A 17126-nucleotide genomic window follows, 5' to 3' on the forward strand; every position below is an offset into this window, starting at 1 on the left:
CAAGTATCTGTGTCTTTTACATATTGTATCTATTACTTGGAACTTAATAAATATTCTATATTATTTCTCTGTATAATAAAAACAAAGGAAAGCCTTTGTCATTCCAGATTAATGTGGCTACTATGGCCAAGTAAAGTGACACATTCAGGAACAAACACACTATTGTGGGTTTTAGGGACTTTGTGGTGTTGAAGTCAATTTTCAGTTTGTAATGTTAGATCTGAAATAATTAAGAAAACCAAGTATTACAAACATACTGGCTAAAATAAAAATATATGAGCTAACATGTCTTTCAAACTACTAATTTATAACTCATCACAAAGGGTTACATTCCGCTCTCACATATGCAAGTAAGATAATCTGTGTTTACTAGAGAAGTTCAGAATAAGTTCCCAACAATACAATTTAGCCCAGTGAGTTTAATTAAAATTAATAACCCATTATGGTGCAGTCATTATTTAGAAGGAAGGAGATCCAGACTTTAGCAAGATAGTCAAAATTAGAGGGGAATAGTTTTCTTAATAAAATGATTCACTGATGATGCTACTTTAAGTGACTTTAAAATTCACTTTTAATGTTTCTGAAGAAAATAGAATAAATTATTGCATTATTTCCTACCTGAAGCTACCAATTAATATGGTGCTTGCATTTTGATTAGCATAAACTTCCTCACTCCAACTTCACAAAACACGTTAAGGCTTAAGGCAATTTATTCTTAACATTATCTTAAAAAACTGTGTCTCTAGTACTTATTATTGACTTTCTTTTCCATTTGGCTCTAGATTTTGTTACAAAAGTAGAAAATTGGTTACATTTGAATAGTCAGATTCATTTCATAATTTTTACAGCATATCCAAAAGTTCATTTGCTTCAGGTCATTAAAAAGAAATGCCATTTTAAAAACAAACACCATTTTCCATTTATACAATGCATGTTTTGAAAAACTGAGCAACCTTGTTGGGAAAAGCCAACATGTGTGTTATTTCTAAGCCAAAAACAAACAAAACAGCTGAATATCTATTTGTTATTATGTAGCTGAGGATTGGAGAAGGCAATGGCAACCCACTCCAGTACTCTTGCCTGGAAAACCCCCTGGACGGAGGAGCCTGGTAGGCTGCAGTCCATGGGGTCGCTAAGAGTCTGGCATGACTTGAGCGACTTCCCTTTCACTTTTCACTTTCATGCATTGGAGAAGGAAATGGCAACCCACTCCAGTGTTCTTGCCTGGAGAATCCCAGGGACGGAGGAGCCTAGTGGACTGCCTTCTATGGGGTCGCACAGAGTCGGACACGACTGAAGCGACTTAGCAGCAGCAGCAGCAGCAGCAGCTGAGGATTAACAGCTGTAATTTATGCAATACTTAACTTGGTTTAGACAATGACTACACACACAACTTGAAAACATAAGAATGATCTTCCCTGTAAACAGATGAGGAATATGAGGCATAAAGATATTCTTTTAAACTGCTCAAGGTCAGATATTTAAAATAAAACCCAGTTTTTTTCCTAAAGTGATTATCCCCTTTCTAAGCATGATACTTCCCTGCCTCAAACTATGCTGTGAACAATTTTGCTTGCAGTCCTGAATGTGTGTCACCAGAGAGAGCACAATGGCTCAGTAATCAAAAAATGGTGGAGATATCCTAACAAATTGTTCCAGATGGATATAAATTTGACTTTAGAATAAAATATGAGAATCTATCCAGAGAAAGAAGAATTTTTTTCCCTCTTTTTCCCCATATTTGGTAGAAGGTAGATACAGGCTGAATTTTCTTGAAGGTAAAAGACATTACACAAGAAATAGTATTCTTAACAATAGTGTTTATATTTTAAGTATATACATTTGTATAATAAAAACCAAATACTATCATGATTTCTTCTGAATATTATGCAGAAGTGTATAATATGTATCAGGCAAACATATTATTTCAGTCTTGGTGAGGTGAACAACTCCTTGCAAAAATGAAACTGCAAATATTAAGACCAACATGTACAAGAAGTTAAAGCAGAGTCTTGCTTGGATGGTGGGAAGAGGTGAGCTGAAGCTACTATCCAGCCATCTCTCTCCAGTGATTCTGGGACAGGAGAGTCTCTACAGGATCTCTTGGTCCTTTACATGAAAATTGTTTGGGAATCTTTAAGCCAGATTTTCAAAATGTAAATTTGTAGTATTTTAAGAATGTATTGGACAGGGAGGCCTGGCATGCTGCGATTCATGGGGTCGCAAAAAGTTGTACACGACTGAGCGACTGAACTGAACTGCAGAATGTATTACTTACATTTTAATTCTCTCTATATGCAAAAATAAAAATGATTAAGACAACCAAGCAAAACTTAGATGTTCTATTAAAATAAATGAAGGTCAAGGCTTTAGCAGATGGATTATGTTCAATGGTGAGTAGATTATGGTCAGTAGTTTCAGTAATGGGAAACCTGGATAGAGTTTCAAGACAGAGAGAAGAATGGACTATGAAAAAAGCTTTGGAAAGACAGGCTGCCTCTCTAAAGCTAAGATGATGGATCCTCTAACAAAATAAGGAACTTAAAGTAATAGACCACTAGGTAAATACAAATAAAATGTGTATAGTAAAAATATGTAATGATTACATTAGAATTGTTATCTAATTTAAAAGGAAAAATTTGGAATAAACAAAATTATAAAATCTAAACTTTACCATAAAAATTAGTTGGTTAAATGCTATAGCTTGTTGTTGTTCAATCAATTATCATATCTGACTTTTTGCAACCCAATGGACCACAGCATGCCAGGCTTCTCTGTCCTTAACTATCTCCTAGAGTTTGCTCAAACTCATGTCCATTGAGTTGGTGATGCTATTGAACCATCTCATCCTCTTTCACCCTCTTCCCTTCCTGCCCTCAATCTTTCCTGGTATCAGGGTCTTTTCTAATGAGTTGACTATTTGCATCAGGTGGCCAAAGTATTGGAGTTTCAGCTTCAACATCAGGCCTTCCAATGAACATTCAGGGTTAATTTCCTTTAGGATTGACTGGTTTGCTGTCCAAGGGATTCTCAAGAGTCTTTTCCAGCACCACAGTTCAGAAGCATTAATTCTTCAGTGCTCAGCCTTCTTTATGGTCCAGCTCTCACATCCATACATGACTACTGGAAAAACCATGGCTTTGACTATATGGACCTATGTTGGCAAAATGATGTCTCTGTTTTTTAACATGCTATCTAGGATTGTCATAGCTGTCCTTCCAAGGAGCAAGTGTCTTTTAATTTCATGGCTGCAATCACCATCTGCTGTGATTTTGGAGCCCAAGAAAGCAAAGTCTGTCACTTTCTATTTTATCCCCATCTATTTGCCATGAAGTGGTGGGATCAGATGCCATGATCTTTTTTCTTTTTTTAGTGTTGAGTTTTAAGCCAGTTTTTTCATTCTTCTCTTTCACTTTCATCAAGAGACTTTTTAGTTTTTTGTTTTCTGCCATCAGGGTGGTGTCGTCTGCATATCTGAAGTTATTGATATTTCTCCTGGCAATCTTGATTCCAGCTTGTGTTTCATCCGGTTCAGTATTTCTCATAATGTACTCTGCATATAAGTGAAATAAGCAGGGTGATGATATACAGCCTTGACATGCTCCTTTTCCTATTTGGAACCAGTCTGTAGTTCCAAATCCTGTCTTGACTCTTGCTTCTTGACTGTACACAAGCTATAGCTTGTAAGTGTTATTTAATAGTTAAGCTTCACACAGCTAGTGAAATGGTTGCTTTTTATATATTAAGCAGAGAAGAATATTTGCTTAATCTTGTATAGCCTGTTTCAGCACTTGGGAATCATTTCAAAATTAGATATATTATAAACATGTTGATTATAAGTCCATATATAAATGCAGTATTAATATAATTTGTATTGTATCAAACAAAAAATTAGCATAAAATTTCACCCCAGATAAGCAAGGATACAAAATGGTGAAAATGTTGAATGAGGAGAGAGTGATTTTAGAAGAATATGAAGGCAAGCTGGATCATTTAGATAAGCATTCCCTTCCTTTTTCCCCCATTCCATCTCCATTTTATATTTTAGAAACAAAGGTGATATCTTCATTTTGTTTGAATCAACCATGTAATCTTTGGAATCCTTCCATCCCATTTAACTTTCCTACTGAACTGTATTGACAAACTCTCAGAGGTAATTTGAATTGACACAAACACAGTATGTAGGCTGCCCTTCCCAATATTGCTGTTGCTTGGAACAATGTTTATCAGCAGGGAATCACTCAGGCTGCACGGATCACAAGTTAATGTCAATTGACCCTGCTTCTTGTTATCTAAAGCTGTGAAGTTTTCCATAATCTGGAAAAATGTAGAGGAGTACATCCAAACTACTCATTTCTATAAATATGACCCTATATCTTCTACTTTATTTTATAAATTGCTTTCTCAATTTATAGGGTGAAAGAACAGTATTAAATGACAAGTAAGCATTTTTTTGTTGTTGTTCATAAATGTCTTCATATGAAATTGAATAAGATTCAGATAGCTTATGTAATTACGACAAAATCACAACACCAGAAGTATTACTTTAGGACACATGTTTACCTATGACTAATTCATGTTACTATTTGGTCGAAAACAACATAATTCTGTAAAGCAGTTATCCTTCAACTTAAAAAAATAAATAAATAAAATCAGATTTAAAAAAGTATTGCTTTCATTTTAGAAACCCTCTAGAAGGGGTATAACACATCAAGTTTTATTGTAAAAGAAATAAATTTGCAAAAATTGTTCCACTTTCAGGGATTTTTTTTTTCCTTAAAATAAAGCCCTTGCTTTTATTTTTATATTATTAAGTAGTTCCACCATTGGTATATCAAAAGTTCCCAGCACTTATATTACCCACTAATATTTCAAGTGCAAGTAAAGTGAATTTTATGTTGTCAGTTGTTTGTTCACACTTCACAACTTTGATTTCTCTTCAAAGAGAGATGGAGCTGTCACTGGAGTTAGAGATTTTCAAACCTGGAGTAAGTTAAAGTGCCAATGACCAGGCAGTTTATAGAACTTCTGTCTATTATACTGACAGATCCTCTCTAGAACAACCAGCAATTCTCTTTAGGGCAATCTAAAATTTATAATCCTGTTATGAGGAAGAATATGAAGGTGTTCCTATCTGCCTTTCCTTTCTACCTCTGGTCATACATAACCATCATTATTTCTCTGCTCAGCCATCCCAAATACTGAGAACATAAGCAGAACAAGGAAGGGTTTGGCAACAGAGAAGTTTATGGTTCAAAATGTTTAACTGACCAAAGAATATTTTTTAATTCAATATTTTACCAATAAGCTGCAATCAAGCTCTCTGCTGGTGATTAAAAGTGTTCAGATAGAAAAGAAGAAAACATGTATCTTCAAACTATCATTGATTAGCTAGGTGAACAGAGGCTGTTTGTTTTCAGTCAATTAGGTAATAGTATTTTCCCATCATGTTGTGGATGATATTTAAAAATAAATTGATTTTATATCTTAAAAAAGAATGTATTTTTCTCTTACAGTGACCACAGTATTTTGAAAAGTAAGACACACACAAAAAAATTGCTTTCACAAAATAAATAGCTAAATGAAGGCATTTTGTCTTTACATTTTCTGTTGTCTTGTTTCTTGGGAAAAATGTGTTTCTTACCAATTAGAAATGGCTGTCATTTGCATCTTTTGCTTATACATATCACACATATTCATGGTCACACACAAGGCCCATGATTATGAAGCAATGGGCCACATTGAGGAGCCCTTTATATTCATGAAAGATGTCATAGCTTATACAGTTGACCCTTGAAAAACATGAATTTGAAGCGCACAGGTTCACTTATGTAATTTTTTTTTTTTTTTGCTAAATATGTATTGCAGTACTTTATAATGAACAGTTAGTTGACACCTAAGTTGTGGGACCACAGATACAGAAGGCAGCCTTCTGTAAAGTTATATGCAAATGTTTGTGTGGAGGATCAGCCACTGTAACCCCTGTATTGTCCAAAGGTCAGCTATAGTCTCATTTTAATTGGCTGAAACCAATGGATTGGCTTCTTTTATCCCATCACTCTAATGTACAAACTAATGAGATTAATGTTTCTAACTTACTAATCCTCCCTAGTTTTTATAAGGAAAGAGAAAAATGAAAGTGTACACATAACAGAAGTGAATACATTAAAAGCACAAGATGAGATAAAAACACAGCTATGCTCATTTAAAAATAATTAAAGCCAGAGGAACCAGAGCTCAAATTGCCAACATCCATCAGATCATTGAAAAAGCAAGAGAGTTCCAGAAAAATATTTATATCTGCTTTATTGACTATGCCAAAGCCTTTGACTGTGTGGATCACCACAAACTGTGGAAAATTCTGAAAGAAATGGGAATACCAGACCACCTGACCTGCCTCTTGAGAAATCTGTATGCAGGTCAGGAAGCAAGTTAGTGCTGGACATGGAATGGCAGACTGGTTCCAAATAGGAAAAGGAGTACATCAAGGCTGTCTATTGTCACCCTGCTTATTTAACTTATATGTAGAGGACATCATGAGAAATGCTGGGCTGGATGAAGCAGAAGTTGGAATCAAGATTGCTGGGAGAAATAGCAATAACCTGAGATATGCAGATGATACCACCCTTATGGTAGAAAGTGAAGAAGAACTAAAGAGTCTCTTGATGAAAGTGAAAGAAGAGAGTGAGGAAGTTGGTTTAAAGCTCAACATTCAGAAAACTAAGATCATGGCATCTGGTCCCATCACTTCATGGGAAATAGATGGGGAAACAGTGGAAAGAGTGTCAGACTTTAGTTTTTTGGGCTCCAACATCACTGCAGATGGTGAAGCTGCAGCCATGAAATTAAAAGATGCTTACTCCTTGGAAGCAAAGCTATGACCAGCATAAACAGCATATTAAAAAGTAGAGACATTACTTTGTCAGCAAAGGTCCATCTAATCAAGGCTATGGTTTTTCCAGTGGTCATGTATGGACATGAGTGTTGTACTATAAAGAAAGCTGAGCACTGAAGAATTGGTGCTTGAACTGTGGTGTTGGAGAAGACTCTTGAGAGTCCCCTGGACTACAAGGAGATCCAACCAATTCCTCCTAAAGGAGATCAGTCCTGAATATTCATTGGAAGGACTGATGTTGAAGCTGAAACTCCATTGGCCACCTGATGCGAAGAGCTGACTCATCTGAAAAGACTCTGATGCTGGGAAAGACAGGAGGAGAAGGGGATGACAGAGGATGAGATGGTTGGATGGCATCACCAACTCAATGGATGTGAGTCTGAGTAAACTCTGGGAGTTGGTGGCGGACAGAGATGCCTGGTGTGCTGCAGTCCATAGGGTCTCAAATAGTACTACACGACTGCACAACTGAACTGAACTGAACTGAATTGATGACTCATGAGTCAAATCCTCTTTTCAAAAATATAGCTTAGAAAATATAGTAAGAACTGCTTTTGATAGATCCTAAAGTACTAATTTTTCTGCCAAATCAAAGTCACCCAACCAAGATGGCCTTAACATTATCTTCAGCTTGACTAAATTACAGACAGACTTTTTTCTCACTTTAGGCCCCTGACCTGTGAGAGAAAGTTTATTTTAGGAAACTTGTAAATTATTTCTCTATCCTTTTAAGATGTAATTTATTTTTATTTTTATTATTTTTTTTTTTTAGTTCTTTCCAGTTTTATATTTCAGGAATGTCTTTCTCAAGATGCTGAGTCATCTCTTTGAAACACTATAGTCAAGCAAGATAACAGCCCTGTATTGTGCTTCAAGTCTAAACTACCCTCTGTCATGAAGCTAGGAGCATGTATACTAATATTATCAGTTAGTAAACACAGATGTCCTCTGATCTCCCCACCCCAGCTCTTAAAGCTCTCTACACCTTGTTTTAGTGAAGTTGAGCTCAGACTCAGTTCTGGCCTTTATCTCCTAATACAGTAGCATTGAATAAAGCCTTCTTTGCCTGTTTGACTTTTTCCAGTGCAACCTTTGCTTCAGTTCACACCTCTAGTACTCATATAAATTTATGTGGTCTTTTGCGTATGTCTGAAAGTGAGTCATTTGGTCATGTCCAGCTGTTTGTGACCCCATGGATGGTAGCCCACCAGGCTCCTCTGTCCATGGAATCAGAGAACTCAGTGACATGACTGAGTGACTAATTTTCACTTTCACTTTTGCACAGAATCTATATGGTTGATTCTGGGAGTGAAAAACAATGGGAAAATAAAGTTCACTCATTGCCTTCAGTGATGAACATAAAAATCTGGACTGGTGATTTTGTACTGTGTGAATGTATACAAGGTAAAAGCTTTGCGTGTTTTTTTTTCCTTAATATTAAACTAAAATTTTAGTTATTATGAAAATGATTAGTCTTAAAAGCTCATACAGACTTCTTTTTTTTTTCATTCCTATTGTTCACAGCAAGTGTGAATTATGAATGAACTCATTAATTAAGATCTTTGTCATATGTGATTAGTTGTAATAAATGAAAGTGAAAGTTAGTTTCTCTGTCATGTCCAGCTGTTTGTGACCACATGGACTGTAGCCCCCAGGTTCCCCTGTCCATGGAATTCTCCAGGCAAGAGTACTGGAGTGGGTTGCCATTTCCTTCTCCAGAGGATCTTGCCAACCCATGGTTCAAACCTAGGACTCCCACATTGCAGTCAGAGTCTTTACCAACTAAGCCACTAGGGAAGCCACTATCTCCTGAGAATTTTATAGCCTTTTTGTAAAGACAATATTTTAAAATTCCACTTGCATGTTAAATATGAAAATTTACTAATGATCAACCAATCATGACTCTTGTTTTGCAGAAAAGGAAACAAAGCTTATAAAGATTAGATAACTCTTTCAAGATTGCACAGTTACTTCTATGCAGAGGTGAGCCTAGGGCTAAGGTGTCTTTTTTGTTTTTGTTTGTTTTATCTTTTCTTTTTTGTTGCTGTTATTTTCAATTTCTAGGTCAATAGCAATAACTCAATGAAGTCAAATGTTATTAATTAATTAACATAGTGACGTGGTTGGCTTGTAATTATGGTGCAGAAAGTCACTAGAGAGTTTGTCTTTAGCTCTTTAGAGCTAAATGTTTTAGTGTATTTAATTTACTCTCTTCAAATCTGTATTGGTACAAACTACTTCTGCTATTAAGAGACTTGGTCTAGGCTCAAAAACGTGAGACAGACTCATTGCAAAACTGTTGATTACTTGAATTCAATTCTTAGGACATATACCTTTTTATATCAGTATTATGATGTAAATGTATGCCTTGCTTAAACACTTTTACTGTCTTTAGCCCTGCTCAAAAACCTGCTAAGGTAATAGTTGATCTAATAAAATAATTTCAGCAGAAGTTATATTGTTCAAAATAGATTTTAAAAGTTTCTTTGGAATATATTCTTGTGGGCATTCAAATATTACTACATCCACTGCTATCTAATCTAAGAAAGTAAAAAGCTAGTATGAGTAAGATGTTCATGACATTCTAAGACCAAGCAAGTGTTAAATATGAACAGAAATAAGAATTTGCTTTTAAATTAAATGCATAATCAGTGACATGTCATTTCATTTCCTGAAACTGACTCATCTCAATATTATAATTCAATTATGGCATTTATACAAGATAATAATCTATAATTTGAAATTATAAATATTGGATATGAATAATCTTTTGCTATGTCTTCTATAAAGGTTTCATTTATTAAAGTTTATTTTTCACATAATGATTGTGCTAGGTGATAAATGTAGGGGAGAGCAAAATATTTCAGCATTTGTATTTGTAAAAGGACATTGAGAGTAGTCATATTCCTTATTTTAAAATATCTATTCTGTGTGAGAATAGTAAAAATATACTTTTTTAAAAAAAATTATAAAATGTGTTTTTAAATTCCTAGTATAATTTTATAAGTAAAGTAAGTATTTTATAATAGTCTCCAACATTTTAATAGAAGCAAATGACATTTAAAATAAAATAAAACAGTAGTTGAGACTATGGCTATGATTTTGGTATAACTAGCATTCCCTTTCATTTGCCCCAGCATGTCTTTTTCACACCTGATATTATTTGTCTACTGTCTTAGTTATGAAACCAAGTGAGAGAACAAATAGTTATATTTGCACTGATCAAATAGTTCAGGAAAGGTGTTTTCAGCAGAAAGGTTTTGGTAACTAGTTCCTTAGGGCACTGCAATAAAATATGTGGATTCTGGATGAAAAAAGACTTCTTAAAGTGTTTGAGAAAAGAAAAAAATTTGCAGATTTTGAAAGGGGCCAAAAAGCTCAGACACCAGGGTCTTAATCACAATGATATTGTTTTGCTAATTATTCTTGCTACTCACTCACTCTTCACACTTCCCCCGCCCATCTGTTCACCTTTGTTTTTCTTTGCCTATGTATCATTTCATATTCACCCTCTGTTTTAAATTTTCCTCTTGACCCAAACCTTCTGCTAATTAAATATATTGGGGTTAATAAGAAATAGAGCAAATGGCTACTCCTTTCCTTGATTAAAAAGCTACCAATTTTTCTAAATTGTTTCATTTAATAACACATGGAAGTGTATGTCACCTGAGAGTAAATTTAGTAACAAAAAGGGATCAATAAACTGCCTTCAAAGAAGTGTTACGTTTGGGGATTTTTTTCCCTCAACAGAGAATATTTTGTAACTCGCCTTTTAGCCCTGAGATAACCCTAGCCTCTTTGGATCTAAGGTCAACTCTGAGTTTTCATTAAAAATGTAAATTGGTCCATGCTTTTAACATAATAGTCCGTTCAACTCAGGCAGAGGACGGATCTCCAGCTTCACTCAATTCTCAGGCTGCATAAGGAGATGTAGTGGGGATTTTGATTTCTTTAGTCCCCTTGGAGTAGTCTCTGCAATTAAGTGAAATCACCATTTGGACTTCAAAGCATTACTAAAAGGTAAGACATTTTTTGTGAATTTTATGCCTCTTGGGTTATATCTTTGTCAGAATCAGAACTAAAAGAACTTTACTGCTGCTGCTGCTGCTAAGTCACTTCAGTCGTGTCCGACTCTGTGCAACCCCATAGATGGCAGCCCACCAGGCTCCCCCTTCCCTGGGATTCTCCAAGCAAGAACACTAATACCCCCCAAAAATGTTGCTCACAAAATGATTGTAATGTAGGAAATGGAACACAGAGGATTTTGGCACTGTCAAAGTAAAACCTGTACAGATCATCTTTAACTTACAATGGGGTTTGTTATTCATAAACCCACTGTAAATTGATAATATTGTAAGATGAACTTTTCCAAGTCAAGGACCATCTATATTGGACAAAACTGAACAGGCCAAGAAGACTTTATTTAAGGCTATTGCAGTAGAGAAAAAAGGCCCTAAGTGAGTCTGAAATTCAGCTCTGCTGAAACAAAGCACTGGAATAAGTTAGTTGAAGAGTATTGCTGGATGTTAGGAAGGAAGTTGATTGATAGGATATCTCCAGCACCTTGAGTTAGTCCTGAGTTTGGATTTTTTCTTTTTCTTTTTCTGTGATCAGGCCATCTACATTTGCTAATTGAACTTAGGATACTTACCCACCCACTGAAGCTGAGTTATATAGCACTTCTTCCTTCACATTTATAAAGACAGCTGGACCCTCGGTCCTCGAGAAATACACTCCTGGGTTGTAATGCTAGCAAGAAGCTTGCAAGAATATGTACATCTCAAAGGGACAGAACAAGAATTTACTATGAGAAAATTTTCTAAAGTAAATACTCAAAGAAAAAGGAGGCCAAGGGGCCCTAGAATTAGGAGGAAGATTAAAGTTTTGTCAAGCTGAGGAATAAATTAAAGCCTTCCTGGTAAGTACAATGAAATACTACTATAGGGCATAAAAAGCCATTAAGATATATGAGGATCTATTATTCCTCTAGAGACAGCATCAGAAAAGGTAATAAGTCTTCTCATAAATGATCCCTTTTGGCAACAACAGTAACACAGTCCTGGACTAGATTGGTTCTCTAGGAAATTCCTTTGTTGAATTGAGGCTTTGTGGCTTTATTTAAGACATATCCAGCTTTGCAGTTTAGGATAGAAACCAGAGTCACTAAGTAGTCAAAAGGTACTGCTCAGTTATAAAAGCTGGAAGGAGAGTTGATTTAAACTGATGACCAGATAACCAGAAGATTTTAAATCAAGCAAAATTTTTTTCCCGTTTTGTGGTTATTCCATTGTACACGTAATTAAGTATAAAAAGCTACCTTGTATTCTCTTTTAAACAAAAGGAGCCTTAAGAAACTTAATATAGTTAAGCATTTTAAAGATGTGCATGCTCGGTCATGTCTGAATCTTTGCGACTCTGTGGCCTCTAGCCTCCCAGGTTCCTCTGTCCATGGCATTCTCCAGGCAAGAATACTAGAGCGGGTTGCCTTTTCCTTCTCCAGGGAATTTTCCCAACCCAAGGATGGAACCTGTGTCTCTTATGTCTCCTGCATTAGCAGGCATGTTCTTTACCAGCTGAGCTACTGGGGAAGCCCCCAAAATTCTAAAGCTCATACACACACAAGAAAAGGGATTGCTAAAAGTTTGTCTTCACTTGAATTGAGAGGTAATTTGCATTTATCCTTCAAAAGTCTTATACCTGTTTAATTAGTTTTTATGGGGAAAAAAGGAGAATTATATCATAATACAAATTATATATATATATATATATATACATATAAAGTAGTATATATATTACTTTTGCTTAACTAATGACCCTTTTGCCCTTTTGGTTAAATATTGTCCTCACGTAAACACAGCTTTAGAGGCAGTCCGGAGAAAGGATGGAGACATACCTAATTGTTGTTTTGATCTGAAATCTCTAAAGCCAAATAAAGTGGAATAATGCAATTCTTTATTTATATTCTTTGGGTGCAAGGAGATAAATCCTCCAAGATTAAGTTCAGAAGATATAAAGAATCAAGATTTTATTTCAAAGAAATAAATGCAAAACATAGATTTACAGCAGCAACCATAGGATTTTAGAGAAAATTCTGGGTAAATGATTATTTTTTTAAAAAAAGAAGACTAAAAATCATTCAAAGAAATAATGTTAAATAATATTCGAAGGACTATAATTAACTAAAATTGTATAAAATTATCCACCTGAACCAACAAAAACACAGTTCAGTTCAGTTCAGTCACTTAGTAGTTTTCAACTCTTTGAGACCCCATGAACAGCAGCATGCCAGGCCTCCCGGTCCATCACCAGCTTCCAGAGTTCACCCAGACTCATGTCCACTAAGTCAGTGATGCCATCCAACCATCTCATCCTCTGTCATCCCCTTCTCCTCCTGCCCTCAATCTTTCCCAGCATCATGGTTTTTTGAAATGAGTCAGTTCTTCACATCAGGTGGCCAAAGTATTGGAGTTTCAGCTTCAGTATCAGCCCCTCCAAAGAACCCAGGACTGATCTCTTTTAGGTAGGACTGGTTGGATCTCCTTGGAATCCAAGGGACTCTCAAGAGTCTTCTCCAACACCACAGTTCAAAAGCATCAGTTCTTCGGGGCTCAGCTTTCTTTATAGTCCATCTCTCACATCCATACATGACCACTGGAAAAACCACAGCCTTGACTAGACGGACCTTTATTGACAAAGTAATGTCTCTGCTTTTTAAAATGCAGGAGCAGCAGCAGCACGGTGCAGGAGCTACCCCACATCCAAGGTAAGGAGCATTGGCTGCACTTTGCTGGAGCAGCCGTGAAGAGATACCCCACGTCCAAGGTAAGAGAAACCCAAGTAAGATGGTAGGCGCTAAGAGAGGGCATCAGAGGGCAGACAGACTGACACCACAATTACAGACAGCTAGCCAATCTGATCACATGGACCACAGCTTGTCTAACAAAAACACAAGAGCATTTCAAATGAAAAACATCTGAGAGAATAAAAATAGCGTTCTTTAAAAATTTCAGACTTTAGAGAGAATAGGAATATGAATTATGACTTAACTTTTGAAAATTTTTCTTCAAGACCTTTCCATTTAACCAACTGTGGAACATTTTAATCTTATAGTATAGGGATCAAGCACGAGCCCCTTAAGTTTTCTGCATTGTTGTCAGATTTTTTACCAATTACACCACCTGGCCAGTGGGTATTCTTAATGCTGTTCAAATTAGTAATCAGTTTCCTCTTCCTAGAAAGATGAATCAGTTAGGTTACCTACATTGATAAAAGTGAACAGTGATTATCTCCAATCTAGGAGATCTGGAGGGGAAAGTGGTGGTGGGTGTTGTGTTACTCTTCACAACACAGTTCCTATGGTGGTGGGTGGGAAGTTACTCTTCACCTTCTAAAATACAGCCTTCATTTCCTGTGATTTTGTCCTGCTTTGAGATGTAACAAAGCTAGGAAATTGAGTTCTTATAGTGCTAAAGTATTCATAAATTCTGATTTCCCTATCATTTAATTTTTACTCTTACATTTTTCTTTCTCCACCTTAAAGATTCCATATGTACCCCATACAAATACATTTTTAATATTTCTCTCATTCTCTGCCTCTGTTTCGGGATCAGTTCAGTTCAGTTCAGTTGTTCAGTCGTGTCCGACTCTTTGCGACCCCGTGAATCGCAGCATGCCAGGCCTCCCTGTCTATCACCAACTCCCGGAGTTCACTCAAACTCACGTCCATCGAGTCGGTGATGCCATCCAGCCATCTCATCCTCTGTCATCCCCTTCTCCTCCTGCCCCCAGTCCCTCCCAGGATCAGAGTCTTTTCCAATGAGTCAACTCTTTGCATAAGGTGGCCAAAGTACTGGAGTTTCAGCTTTAGCATCATTCCCTCCAAAGAAATCCCAGGGTTGATCTCCTTCAGAATGGACTGGTTGGATTTCCTTGCAGTCCAAGGGACTCTCAAGAGTCTTCTCCAATACCACAGTTCAAAAGCATCAATTCTTTAGCGCTCTGCTTTCTTCACAGTCCAACTCTCACATCCATACATGACCACTGGAGAAACCATAGCCTTGACTAGACAGACCTTAGTCGGCAAAGTAATGTCTCTGCTTTTGAATATGCTATCTAGGTTGGTCATAACTTTTCTTTCAAGGAGTAAGCGTCTTTTAATTTCATGGCTGCAGTCACCATCTGCAGTGATTTTGGAGCCCCCAAAAATAAAGTCTGACACTGTTTCTACTGTTTCCCCATCTATTTCCCATGAAGTGATGGGACCGGATGCCATGATGTTAGTTTTCTGAATGTTGAGCTTTAAGCCAACTTTTTCACTCTCCTCTTTCACTTTCATCAAGAGGTTTTTAGTTCCTCTTCACTTTCTGCCATAAGGGTGGTGTCATCTGCATATCTGAGGTTATTGATATTTCTCCCAGGAATCTTAGCTAACAAAATGAAAACAAGCATGAATGCATAAAGCCTCAAAAAGCAATAACAATAAAAAAGGCAGGGGATTGCCACAGCTATGAAATAAGAGATATCCTAGTTAAAGCGTTATCTGTTAAAGGATACTGTATATAGATTTCTTTAATTTCTTTGTTTTCTAAATGAGAAAATTGTGGCCATGTTAAAGGTCACGTCCAAGTTCACACCGGAAAGTGGAAGCCACATAAAACTTATAACTCTGTGTTCTTAATTACATACAGCACTCGTTTGACCAAATATCAAATTTGGTGAATAATAAAATAAAAATAGGCATGGGGAGAAGTGCTGCAAAAGTCTTTGTGGTTCAGTGCTGTTTCACAACAGTCAGTGAAATTCCAGCAAGAATGTTTCAAATCCGATGAACACCATAAGTATCTGTCTGCACTTGATAAATATTACCATTTTGAAATGATTCCTTTAATGGTATTTTCACAAGCTGTTAATGGCTGTGGTTGAAAGAGGCTACCTCACATAGTCTGATGTGTCATAATTCATGCCATAGTCACTGTTTTTTCTTCTAGGTTGATGGCCTCTTGTTGACTTTAAGTATAGCCTGCATGCTTTTGCTAACCTTACATTTAATATATCACACAGCATGATACGATTACACAATACTGAGAGCTTGCAGTCATAAATGCCACTTCTGTAATTATATAACCTGCTACCCTTCATCCATAGAAAAGCTTCAGAAACAGAAACAGTTGAGCATTTAAATTAAGGCAGGCAGCACATGGTCCTCTCTAGCATTATTTATGTGGTACGAAAGTTAGAATTTATGAAACTGGAGTTGCAAAATAAACAATGGAAAATGGAAGCTTACTAAACATATAACTTTCACAAAAAGTGTTAATTTATTCCTTATAAGAAAGATAATGGATTGAAATAATTATATTCTGGCTTGACAAGGACTTAATGCCAAAGTGAATCAGTACATTCATGTTTGTTATTTGGCATGTAGATTATGGATTATTTATCTAATATAAAACATGATAACATTGATTTCCACCCCTTAAATAGTTATGGAGGACAGTTTTATCAGATTTCATTGCCACAGTCATATAATAGCAAGTAATTATTTGTGTGGGGAAGATTAGTGCTCTTTCATCAACCTTACAAAATTACTCTTTTCATGTTTATGTTAGTATTTGTTACCATGTGCATATTGTCACAGCTATTTAGTGATATCAAACATATGTTTTTTTTATGTTTTTTAAAAGATTTTGCATGTCTAAATTTCTCTCTGTAGCTGTTACATAATTTACTAAACCATTTCCCACTGATTACATATTTAGTTAATCTCTAATATTTCTTCTTATAAATAATTCTATATTGAATATCTGCATTATTAAAACTAGTGCTTCCATATAAATAATTAATTTCTTATGATGAATTTTCAGAAAGTAGACTGCTTAGGAAAAGAGCATAGTTTTTAGTTAGTTTTTTTTTTTTTTGATTCAGGTTTAGATAGTGATTTTCTAATAGTGTTTAAATTATACTCCACAACCTATTATTCATGATGGGAAATGAGGGTAACATTAAATTTTAAAACAAGAAATGCTTGTGGTTTTTGTTTTATACTATAAGATTTAAAACATAATATTATGAATTATGGAATTAACTGTTAGAATAAAACATGAAGAGAAATATCTTGTCCACATGTAATCAGAGTTGAGTTATTTTGATTTTGAATATTAATGAGCAATATATATTTTATATCACAGGAATTTCTATTGTACAATATAATGAAATACATTACAAAGAATGC

The sequence above is a fragment of the Ovis canadensis genome, chromosome 1 (assembly GCF_042477335.2).
Source record: "Ovis canadensis isolate MfBH-ARS-UI-01 breed Bighorn chromosome 1, ARS-UI_OviCan_v2, whole genome shotgun sequence".
Taxonomy (NCBI): domain Eukaryota; kingdom Metazoa; phylum Chordata; class Mammalia; order Artiodactyla; family Bovidae; genus Ovis; species Ovis canadensis.